Source organism: Colias croceus, chromosome 19, assembly GCF_905220415.1.
Source record: "Colias croceus chromosome 19, ilColCroc2.1".
NCBI classification, from domain to species: Eukaryota; Metazoa; Arthropoda; class Insecta; order Lepidoptera; family Pieridae; genus Colias; species Colias croceus.
The window spans coordinates 5,407,081-5,419,762 of NC_059555.1; positions in this window are offsets into that span (position 1 = coordinate 5,407,081).

Here is a 12,682-nt window from a genome sequence, read left to right on the forward strand (position 1 = left end):
GGAGCGGAGCCACGCGGATGAAACCGCAGGGCGCAGCTAGTTAGATATAAAATCGCACGAAAATACTAGACCACAAAACTTTGATATTAAAATGTGGTACTCAGAGAATGCTTTCTACTTAAAACCATCCTTAAAACGTAGTTATTACTAATAGATGATAATTTAATATCTGATAATGACTGTGCAACTGTTGTTGTCCTTGTTACTAGTTAACTGATAATTTTAATAATATAATAAAAATAAATAATAAATGCATTGATTTGTATTTGTTTTATTCATCCATACATTATAAGTAATCAGTGAATTTTTATAAAACATACGATACGATTAGTGTTAACTTTTAAAAGCTCTAGATAGCATCATTGAAATTACTTGACTAACGAAAGATATATATCTACATTATTATGTACTAGCCTACCCCCCGCGGCTTGGCCCGCTTTGTCTAAAGCCTAATAAATTATATAATAAAACCTTCCTCTTGAATCACGCTATCTATTAAAAAAAACCGCATCAAAATCCGTTGCGTAGTTTTTTAAGATTTAAATTTTAAGCATACAAAGGGATATAGGGACATAGGGACAGAGAAATCGACTTTGTTTTATACTATGTAGTGATGATATGTCTGCGGATTTGATTGTTATTATCGGGACTGTAGCATGTTCGAAACACATACTAGTGATAACTGCGTTAAAAACAACCGACTTCAAACTTGCACTTGCAAAAATGCCCATAAAATAAAAACTACTGGGCCTATCCGAATAAAATTTTTATGGGACCAATTCGACACCATCCCGCATCGAACAAAAAAAGAATCACGTAAATCGGTTTAGAAACCTCGGAGTAATCGGTGTACAATGTACATACATAAAAAAAAACATACCGGCCGAATTGATAACCTCCTCCTTTTTTTGTTAAAAACTTGCAGTTATCAATACGTAGGTATTGATGATTTCCTGATTCATAAAGTGAAGGAGGCTCAAAGAGCAACTACTTATGGAGTTTCTTACTGATACTGCTTTCCGAATCGGTAGCGGTGGTAATTGTGAAAAATATGTATTGACGATTCGAAAGTGCTTGTAAAAGAAGTCTAATTGTTTGAGTTTGAGTTTGAAAACATAATATTTTGGGAATGCTCTTTGACAGTAATTTTTTAAAGCGCAAGAGCATTCCTATGTGATCTTTTAGTGTAAACGAAAACTCGTATTCAATGTTGTTCATTACTAGAACACTGTTTACACTAGAAGAATTTGATAGTGGAGTTAAAATGACCATTCGCTCGTTTGATGTAAATGGACCGTCAGATTGGTCGCACCATTCCAATTTCAAATTCATTAAATCTGGGGGCACGGTAGTGCCCCCGCCAAGACGAGCCAAGCGAACAAGCGAAGCGCACGGGCACTACCTACCTTTTCTCGAAGCGCTTCGACGTTTTTTTGAACCCTCATAACTTGGGTTTGGATTATGCTAGATCAACAAAATTTTCAGGATATATTGTCAATAGCGGACTTATTGAATATATTAAGTTTTAATTACATTAGCTTTTATACTTCAGATTTTATTTACATCTAAAAAACGCTAATTTCGTCACTGACTCACTGATGATCATCAAAATTCTTAAGGTATTTCCTAATGTCCTAGAAAGCTGAAATTTTGTATGTAAGCTAGTATTAGCACACAAACAACAAAAAAATTATAAAACTTGTAACTTTCATCCCCCAACCCCTTAAACTAGGGGATGGGAGTTTGTATGAGACCTGTAATTTTAAATTAAATTTTGATGACGCTAGAGGTCTAATCTAATAATCTAAAACTTGGTTCCCCTAGATATATAATATATCTATAGGTACTCCTTGTTAAAAAAAAAATTTAATCGACATATAAAATTTTGTTACAAACAACTTACAAAAAGAAATGAAATCCCACCAAAAACATTTTCATGTAAAATGTTACCAAGACGAGCCCATATGACTCGCACGGTGAAAAAGTTATCAGATCTCATGTAGAGCCAAGCTTCTAACACTACACGCCCTAACTCTATAAGGCCTAACTTCACAAACTCTACACCTTAGTCAAAATATGTGGCTTGGCCGTTCGTTACTACAAGAACTATTGTATAACACAAAAGTAATGAACAGTGAATTAATTTTTCACCTTACGCCGATGTGAATGTAGCGAAATGGCCAAGCCACATATTTTGACTAAGGTGTAGAGTTTGTGAAGTTAGGCCTTGTAGAGTTAGGGCGTGTAGTGTTAGAAGCTTGGCTCTACATGAGATCTGATAACTTTTTCACCGTGCGAGTCATATGGGCTCGTCTTGGTAACATTTTACATGAAAATGTTTTTGGTGGGATATTAGTATTCATAATGATATTATATAAATGAAGTGTATCCTAATTTCTTTTTTATCTTTTTCCTAGTGATTAGTATTATATTATTCATTTTGATTTGTCGACCCATTGAATAAAGAAAACTTCATACCAATTTTGTACATAGATGGTATATTAATGTAGTACATTTATTTCTACGGAACCATAAAAATTGCGAAGCAACAATTTAACCGCTTTAAAACCATAACAAATTAAATATATACCTATGTAAATTTACAAAAAAAAAATATAATTGTAGTTTCTTTATCATGCTAGATAGTTCTATAGTTCCTGATTAATTATTTTTATTAGAAAGCGGCCAATCGAGTCCAAAATATTAATTGCAAGTCATGTAGGTATGAATGTAAATTTTTCCTCGTTTCGGAGTTTAGGTTTTATTTTAGTCCCATTTCTTATCAATGTGGTAATGACTAATAATAATTAATAATCATATCACTGATAGTGATAGTGACATTACTACAAATAATAAAAAAGCAAATACACTGATTGGGAAATTAATTTATTTTTTTACTGGGTAATAAGGGATAAAAATAACCCTTTTTAACCCTTTATAACCCTTTGAAACAATTTTCACGACCTAACATTTTGTTTGTTCGTCATTGTAGGGACAAACAAACATACACAAACTTAGAAACCTAACTATTGTAATTCAGGTAATAATTATATTTTTATAAATTACCCGATACGACTTGTATATTCGTGTGGGTTTTCCGTTCTAGATATTCATGATACATAAAACAAAAATAAAATAAAGATGTTATCTTATGATTAAGCTGTTAGTAGTGAAAATATGTATCAGGCTCTACGTCGGGCTCTACATTGAAAGGAAACACTATAGTTATAGTCTATGGGCTATCAGAGATTTCGTACGGATCCAACGTTGAAAAAATTATTTCTAATTATTGAAGTTATGAAAGTAACTCTGCGTTTGTCAACGTATTAACAAAAAAATATTGAACATTAATTGTTAGATACATAATAAATAAATAAATAAAATAAAATTTATTAGCAACTTCAAATATAACATTACAATATTGCTCTGCCTTCTGAACTAGGTAATTACCTGTATCTCAGAAGGCAGACATTATTATCCAAGTACACTATGGTGGTATAAAAGGTGAGTGTAGGTGTTACCTATCTCGCCACAAACATATTGTAGGGATACGAAAAATTTGGGCATTTAAAGATTTATTTAAAATATATTTAACTAACATGCATTATTCAATAGTTTAAACTTTAACGGCTACCAATGACGAAGAATGTAGTATTGCGTTTTTAATCTATACCTACATATAATAAATCTGTAGAAGGGTCAATTCTGTACATTGAAAATATTGAAAAAATAACTAGCAGGGGGTGTTACTGGATCGATACCAAACCCAAATATGTGATTAAAAAAATTTTTGTCTGTCTGTCTGTCTGTCTGTCTGTCTGTATGTGAAGGCATCACGTGAAAACTAGCGGTTCGATTTCGATGAAACTTGGTATAATTATACCTTATTATCCTGGGCGTAAAATAGGATACTTTTTATCCTGGAAAAATACGTAGAAAAAAATTAATCTTAATTTTTCAGTTTTATCCATAGACGTTGTTCCGTAGAACCGCGAACACACGTTGCGTATTATTATAGCCGTATTTGGGAATTGGGTCCAATAGATATTTATAAGATTTTATTGTCAGAGGTACCTACTCAAAATGGAGAAATAAACCATCCACGCGAAGACCGACATCCGCGCGGACGGAGTCGCGGGCGGAAGCTAGTTTACCATATAAAGATATTATGAACGTTTAAAATGGTTTTAATGGAGTTTTATCCAGGTCGGTCTTGAAGTTTCTAATTATGTACTGTTTAATAGGTGAAAAATGTGGTTGTTGTAACACTAAAAACTTAATCACTCAGCTTTGACTTCATAGGACCGAAATCAAGTACCTACCTCAATAAAGAGCCGTTAAAAACCGACTCCTTATCAAGAAAATAATCGAGTATTAGTAAATAAGATAACCAATTCCTCATAAAATTGATTTTAAGTGCGACCTCATTTTTTCAGTAGGTACACTTTTAACAGCCTGGATATATATTTTTTTTCCTCACTTTAGGAAAATTACCTTTTTTATAACTGAAGGAAATGTTTATGTATTGATCGTGTAGATACTTTGATCACTTTTCTTATCAACTGCAACGTAGTTATGACTAATTGGTAATAAGTGATAATAATCTGTGATACCGTTTCTGGAAATCTTACAGAAATGTTACAGATAATTAAAATAAAAATATTTTGCTTGGGAAATTAAATTTGTTTTTTATTTATCCATCCCTCCTAAATGATAGCCTTTTTTTATAAAATATACTATACGATATTTTTCTAGGTTCGTGAAAGATCTATTTAGCATCAAAGAAATAATTTCTTGAAAAATAATGCATTTTATGTAGGTACTCAAAATAAAAAAGGCTTATGTAATTGATAATGATTTTACTTAAATGGGTGACATATTATTACTAGGTACTTTGATAATTTTAGTAGGTGCTCTACCGTAAACATTTTTTGTAAATAGTATTTTCTTTTGTTTTATTATATACGAGTATCATGCCTACATTGAGAAATTAAAGATTTGTACGGATTATAAGTTACGGAGTATAAAATTTCCAGCCGTATGCGTAGGTGAACATTAAACTATATTTTAACATATTCAGATGTAAGTCCACAAGGTTCTAAATAATTTCAATATCACGTGATAACAAGGCTGTGGAAAAAAATTATCTACAAGTTGTATTGCACTGAAGATTACAATGCTTGGACGCGTAGAATTTTTGCAAAATGCACGATATAAACATTCAGTACGCACCTACTTAGTAAGTAGATATTTAAAAGTGCGAGGGATTTGAAAGAAATAATACATAAATCGCGTTTATCAATGTGTAGATACTACTCGCATAAAATCAAACACAAGAAAATATTGATCGGTATTATCATCAAAGCTCATGCATTGAGTTAAGGGGAGTCCTTTCAGCGAAGCGGAGTAAAATTGGTTTGCAAGATCAAATTTTTCATGTATTTGCAATTATATGACGCTTCTAGAAAAAATAATCAATACACTTCAAGATATTTCCTAAAAAGTGTGCTAATTTGTTACACAACCACGTGTATTTTGTTCGATCATATAAAATCATAAAAATAGGCTAAAATAAAGATCGAAAACGAATTATTTATTAATGAAATTTCTGATTTTGGAAATAATTTTTATATAAGGATATGTATTTTGATGTACTGCAGAAAACGTGCTAAATTTTGGTTTTCTACTGAAGCCCTGTAATTATTAAATACATATTATATCTCAGAACTTAACGTTGCCCAGCGTTTTCTTTACAAACCGCGCTGCCCGCTACCCCGCCAGTCCTGATCAGGCGCTTGCTAACGTAGGACCTGTGTCAAATTATCTCCGCTCGATTTTAAGTTTTGAGTAAAGATAAATTATTGAAAATGGGTAACAAAACAAACAAAATTCGGAAGAAAGCAGTGTCAGTATCACAAAAAAGGACAGGAAAAGAGAACTAGTATGTAAATTGAGTAATATGATAAAAACGTAGTTACTTGATGCCACAGAATAAAAATATCAGTTGGTCATAAAGTTTCACCTCGTATGCTTTTATTTCAAAACGATAAAAGCTGCGTTACTGTGAAATAAGAGTTTAGTTTATAATAATTTGTTTTATATATATAATACTAGTGGTCCGCCCCGGCTTCGCCCGTGGTACATATTTCGCAATAAAAGGTAGCCTATGCCTTTTCTCGGGTATCAAAATATCTCTATACCAAATTTCATGCAAATTGGTTCAGTAGTTTAGGCGTGATTGAGTAACAGACAGACAGACAGAGTTACGTTCGCATTTATAATACCTAGTGCACACTAAAAGTTTTGCGTTTCTAGCCACCCATAAATGTTTGAATTTTGAATGTTATATTTTTTTAACCTATGAAGTCTCATAAGTTGAGGAAAAAAAAAATTTGGCTGGAAGCTCGTGTCAATTTTTTTTTATCTCAAGTTGAAGTTCGTTGTCCGTAGCAAAAACGGAACTAACACGAAACAATTTTAGGGCGATGATTTTTGATGATTTTAAAAGTTCGCTTTCTCCGAAAGCTTGCACTGCTCGTCTTCAAAATACTTTTGGGAGGGAAGCACATTATTTGAGCACTGTAAGGCATTGATATGCTGAATTTCATCGCGGCCGTGTTTCTCTTCATGATGAAATTCGTGAAGGTCGACCCTCAACTGCGATCACGGAGGAAAATATGGCTACCATCAGACGACTAATTTAAGAAAATTGCCATATCACTTATTAGGATATTCGAGGACATTTGGGGATTGGTATGAGACAAATTCAGAAAATTTTACATGAACATTTCAAAGTTGGGAAGATTGGTTGCCGGTGAATTGCTCCCAAACTCACTCCAGAACAAAAACGACATCGAGTAGATTGGTGTTAAGAAATGCTATTAAAGTACAATTACGGACATTCTAATGCCGTGTATAATATCGTGACAGGATATGAAATATGTATATATGGTTATATTCCAGAAAGAAAACACCAATATTATTTGTGGGTGTTTGAAAGTGACAGCAAACCAACCAAATTGAGGCAGGCGAGAAGGGTTGGCAAACAAATGATTGCATTATTTTTCTCTAAGACGAATCCTGTCTGCATTATCCCACTTGAGTAACAAAAGACTGTTAATGCCGAGTGGTACACCACTATTTTTTTGCCCAATGTCTTAAAAAAAATAAGAGAAAAGCGACCTAGAAGTCGCATCTTGTTGCACCATGACAGTTCTTCGGCGCACACCGCGAACAAAACAAAGTCATTTTTGGCTACTGAAAAAATAGAGCACGTGACTCATGCCGCACGCAGTCCTAACCTAGCACCTTGCGATTTCTTCCTTTTCCCAAAAATCTATGATTCAATGAGTGGTTCGACATTTACGAGGCCAGAAGAGGCCGTGGTTGCTTTCAAACAGCACGCAGAAAACATACCCTCGGACCAATGGTCCTCATGTTTCCAGAAATGGTTTGAACGGATGAAAAAGTGTTTTAAATGTAGCGGAGAATACTTTAAAAAGTAGTAAATATAATATTGGACAAATAAATTGTTTTGTTTATTAGTTACGCAAAACTTTCAGTGTGGCCCACGTATTAGTATGGATTATTATTACGTAATTGGTGTATTATTTGCATAATTTTGGGGTATAATTATTAATTACAGTTGTTTATTTTAAGGAAAAAAACAATAATGATTATTTGTTAAAAAATAATTGATAATAGTCAAATAATAATGATTATTGACTAATAATAATTATTAATCACTACAGTAAAAGTTCCTTATTGGCGGGGTATATGTTCCATAAAATATATGCCTCGAATACAGAAACCGTGAATACGGAATGGTAATTATTATATGGGATTATAGGTTCTACGTTATACGTTCCTAGGTGACGATTGAGATTTTTTTCGTGTCTCATTTTTTTTAGTTGACATTATAAATTTATAAACTAGGAAGAGTGCAGTAGACGTTACTCGATCACAATTATTTTTGTAACGAATGTGAAAGACGAAACCTATAAAACACGCAAAGCGGCTTTTACTATAAACGGAACTACATTTAAAAATATACTTTATTTATTGAGTTATAAGGTTGCTTCCATTCTGTTTATTTACATTCTCAAAAACATCAATCGCGGCAAAGGCGGCTTGCGACAAAGGCGGCTTGGGTCAAAGGCCTCGGCGATATCATTAATTAACAACATAATATTATGTACTTTAGGCTAACTTGTAATAAGATCTATTTTACTTTCTTATTAGTCCATTTGACAAGGATATTGTGTTAGATACCTATTGGAATAATTTTATTATTATGTATGTACTTATTAAATCCGCGAATAAAAAAATTTTTAGTCGCGAATATAGAAATTGGGTCGCATTTTTTTAATTCCCGAATAGTGAAAACGCGAATAAAGGAAGCGCGAATAAGGAACTTTTACTGTATAATAGATGATAATAGTTAGTTCATAATCATTGTTATTATAGTTCATTGAAAAGTTACATTTGGGGTTGCGTTTTTTAGGAGGACGCATTTTATTTTTTTGATGTGTAGGGGGGGTTAGTGTGAAGCTATCACCAAGTTTGTGGGGTCGCCACCCTTGTCCCACGGCCGCCATCTTAAAAATAGCGCTTAATATGGTTTTTATGATATATCTCTTAAACTATTAATCTGATAAAAAAAAATTGTCAACATTATTTGTTGCAAATTAAATTTTCTACAATTTTGGTCCAGTAACTTTTTGTCATAGAACTATAAATAAAAATGTTATGAGTGAAAATGTTCAGAAATTAGCGATATTTATATTTTTCAATAAAAACTTTTTTTTTTATAATTTTACGAAGAAATAATATCAGACCATTTTTGTAGATTGTTGTAGTATTGTAGTTATATTGTAATACACGCGCTCTATACTATTCTAATATAATACTCTAAGCTTCTACTGGTAGCAGCAAGTAATATTTATTAGTTACACCAAGTACTTCCATAATTATGTTGTGCTAATTAATAAATTCCTAGTACCTACTTATCTCAGTTTATAAAGTTGTAAATGATTTCTTTATTTACTTTTATATTTACAATCTGACACAAACACTTTTACATTGCTTACATAATAAAAATTGATCACAATTTACTTTTGATATAAGTATTTTACACTGTGGCATAGCGCTAACGTTACGAAAAACAAACGACGCGAGGAGCGCGAGGAGCGCGTGTCACGCGAACGGCCCCGCACACCTCACCTCCAATCTTGCCTCGCGTTGAAATACCTCGCGTTAATCAAATAACAGCGTCGCCTAAACGTTGAAGTATCGTTAGTCGTAGCTAGTTACGGCACACCCCGGACACTCCATAAATAATTATCGTTTTGACAGTCACACTGTAGAGACTGCAAATGTGTGTGTTAACGCTTTATGGTTGGCACATTTGTGACTAGCGTAAAAAAAAATTCGCGTTTTTCTGATGAAATACATCCGTAAACAGCACAATATCTAACCATTTTCTACGAAAAACGATAATCACAAATCAAAAATAATAAAATTACTTTAAGTCAATTTGATTAATGTTGTCAATCTTCGTTGCGTATCGTCCTTGCAGACAAATGCGGACCATTTTCAGGCTGATCGTGCGGGGTGAGGTAAGTGTTTAATTTTGGCGGGAGGCGGAGAGTGTCCGTTCTGTAGCGTTTAGCTACTATTATCTATTCTGTGGTTACGGTTTAATTAGTTCGTTTATAGACACCAAAGAAAAAAGAACCGAGGCTATTCATGAAAGGTCTGGTTTTATGAATTAGCAGCGACATGTACATAATTATGTAGATTTAATCTTGTGTTTAATTTCGTGCAAATATTGAATTATCTACTGTTTATTTTTAGAGCCATAAAGAATTAGAATTAATAAATATTATAAACTAGCGGTCCGCCCCGGCTTCGCCCGTGGTACATGTTTACGTTTTCTCTACATAAGATCCATCCTCGTACTTCAAGGAATATAATAAAAAAAGAATTATCGAAATCGGTTCAGCTGTTTTCGAGTTATGCGCTTACCAACACATTTTGCGATTCGCTTTTATATAATATAAAGATTATCTACCAACATCGTAAATAAGCGGGCCCCACAGAGCGATCAACTTTCCAAAACAAATAGTTTTTTCCTTTTCGAAGTTTTTTTTCTTCGGCTGAACCATGTCCACACTGAGTACTGACCGAGCTGCTTCGCGCAGCAATTACCTACTGTGTACTTTCCATCAGAATCATATCAGAATTAGATATTATATAGGTACTTAATAAAGTTTGATTTCAATGTCAATATAAAATATAAAATTATACATAACCCATCAAAAAGAAAGAGATTAAAAATTGATTGTACTAACCCCCAATAAGTTAGCGGCAATACAGTTTTAATATAGTATTAGATATTAAAAAGTTTAATTTTTGCTCAAGTAAAAAATATGCCTTTTGTAAGCTTTTTGTAAGCTTCACCGAATAACATTAGGTACATATTTTTTTATTTAGAGTCAAACCTGTCGAACCTGGAACATGTAGAAAATCTATCGAAAAAATTGTGATTCATAAGATTCTGCTTATAATTTTCGGTATAGATCAGATATAATATATCGAATTGGAACCGTTTTATAGTGTACCTAATTCGATACAATGGGTTAGATGAGGTTCTAGGTTTATTTCAAACATCAAAGACATTCCTTCTTCGATACCATACGATTAAAATTAACTAATAATAATTCAGATTAAATATATATTATTTAATCGTAGGTATTTTCAGTCTTTTACACCTGTCACCTGCGATATCTATTTAACCAACTTATCAGATATGTGGACAATCAGGGGCATTCAATACATATAATATCTACTACTACTTGATGCCCCAATTTTAGTCCTTAAGAGAATCGGTGGCACCACGCTCTTAGACCAAAAGAATTGAAGGCCATAAATAAAGCTAGAGATAACTTGGCCTGCTGATTTGCTAATTTGACCCAGCTTCTTTTTAAGTCTAAACAACGGGATTGTAGTTTTGTTTTATTCAATATGTTATAGTTATTATGATTAAGAATTTTCTAAAGTTCTCTAACAACAAAAATTTATCATGGAAACTCCAAACCAATTCATTAACAAAAGACGATCAGATAAATCCAAAAGATCGGCCGATGACTAACACTAGAATAAATATTATAGGCTGTAAATTATAACTTTTTAACCGACTTCAAAAAAAGGAGGAGGCAATTCGGCCGGTATATTTTTTAAGGAATATAGTTTATAAATAACACTGAAAATTTGCATAAATTTCTCTTAAAATAGATAGTCGCGAAAGCAACTTTGTTTCATAAAAATATGAACACGGATGGTATTCATTTTATCAATCATTATGAATAAATTAAAATCTGGATTTATACTTTTTACTTGTAATACAATGTTTGATTTGGGGAGTATGTTTTCAGGCTAAGACGATATACCTATTACCTATACCGTAGAAGGAGACAAGGCAACACAGGTGCAAAGATTACATGATGGTGATATAAGTACAATAATTGTCAGAGAAGTCATCGGTATCTCACGATATTAACAGGAAATATAATGTGTTACTAGCGGCCCGCCCCGGCTTCGCCCGTGGTAGGTACATATGAAAAATAGAGGTTGGGCGATTCTCAGACTTATCCGATATGCACAGAAAATTTCATGAGAATCGTTCCAGCTGTTTCGGAGGAGTATGGCACGAAAACTGTGACACGAGAATTTTATATGAGTATTAGAGATGATATTTTTTTTGTTTCGTTACAAGTAAGTCCCTTCTGCATTATTGTATTAATTACATTCTGAAATTAAGATACTATAGGTAACTATATATTTTATCTGTAATATCTATCTGGCTATCACTAACAGTCGTCATTATTTAAACAATTAATTATAGATAGAGATACTGTTTACACAGAATTATAAAGTAAGATAAAAGAGTTGGAAATATATCTATAAATAGATATACGCTAATACATAATTTAGCATTATTTTTTACAGAAAATCACCACCAACTTCTGGCCCGGCACCGTGAAGAAATATTGCCGAACAAGTAAAATATTGCCGAATAATTTAATCAACAACGTGCTCAACTATTTTAATTAGTATTTAATAAATTATATAAAATATATTTTTGCGTTTTATATTATAGAATATTATATGTACCTACCAATAAATAAATGTCCTTAAGTTATTAAATCAGATTCTCATCATCAGTCGCTAAGTTCTTGTTTTATATATAAAACAGACTCTCCTGTAAAAAGTTCAATTTTAAATTTATATACGATTCTAAAAAAGTTGCCTTAACATTTAAATGATAAATTAATTAAAAACAGCATTGTTTCCTTAAAAATAAAACACAAGTTAAATGACTATTTTACAATTTACATACATTATTTGAATCTTATTTGGGCGGTCGCTATTCTGCCCAAAAAATTCCCCCTACCTACTTTCATTTTACATTCCTCCCATCATCAGGATTCCGAACACGATAATGTTCTGACTCAAATCCTCACCTATAGGCGATAAACTTTAGGCTGGTGATCACTAGTTAAAAATAAAGTGTATATCAAATTGCGTGACTACATAAATCCACAGAACTAAATATATATGTTACCGGAAATGTATGTAATCCGTCATTGTATACAATTCCTAGGAAATGTATACAATTCCT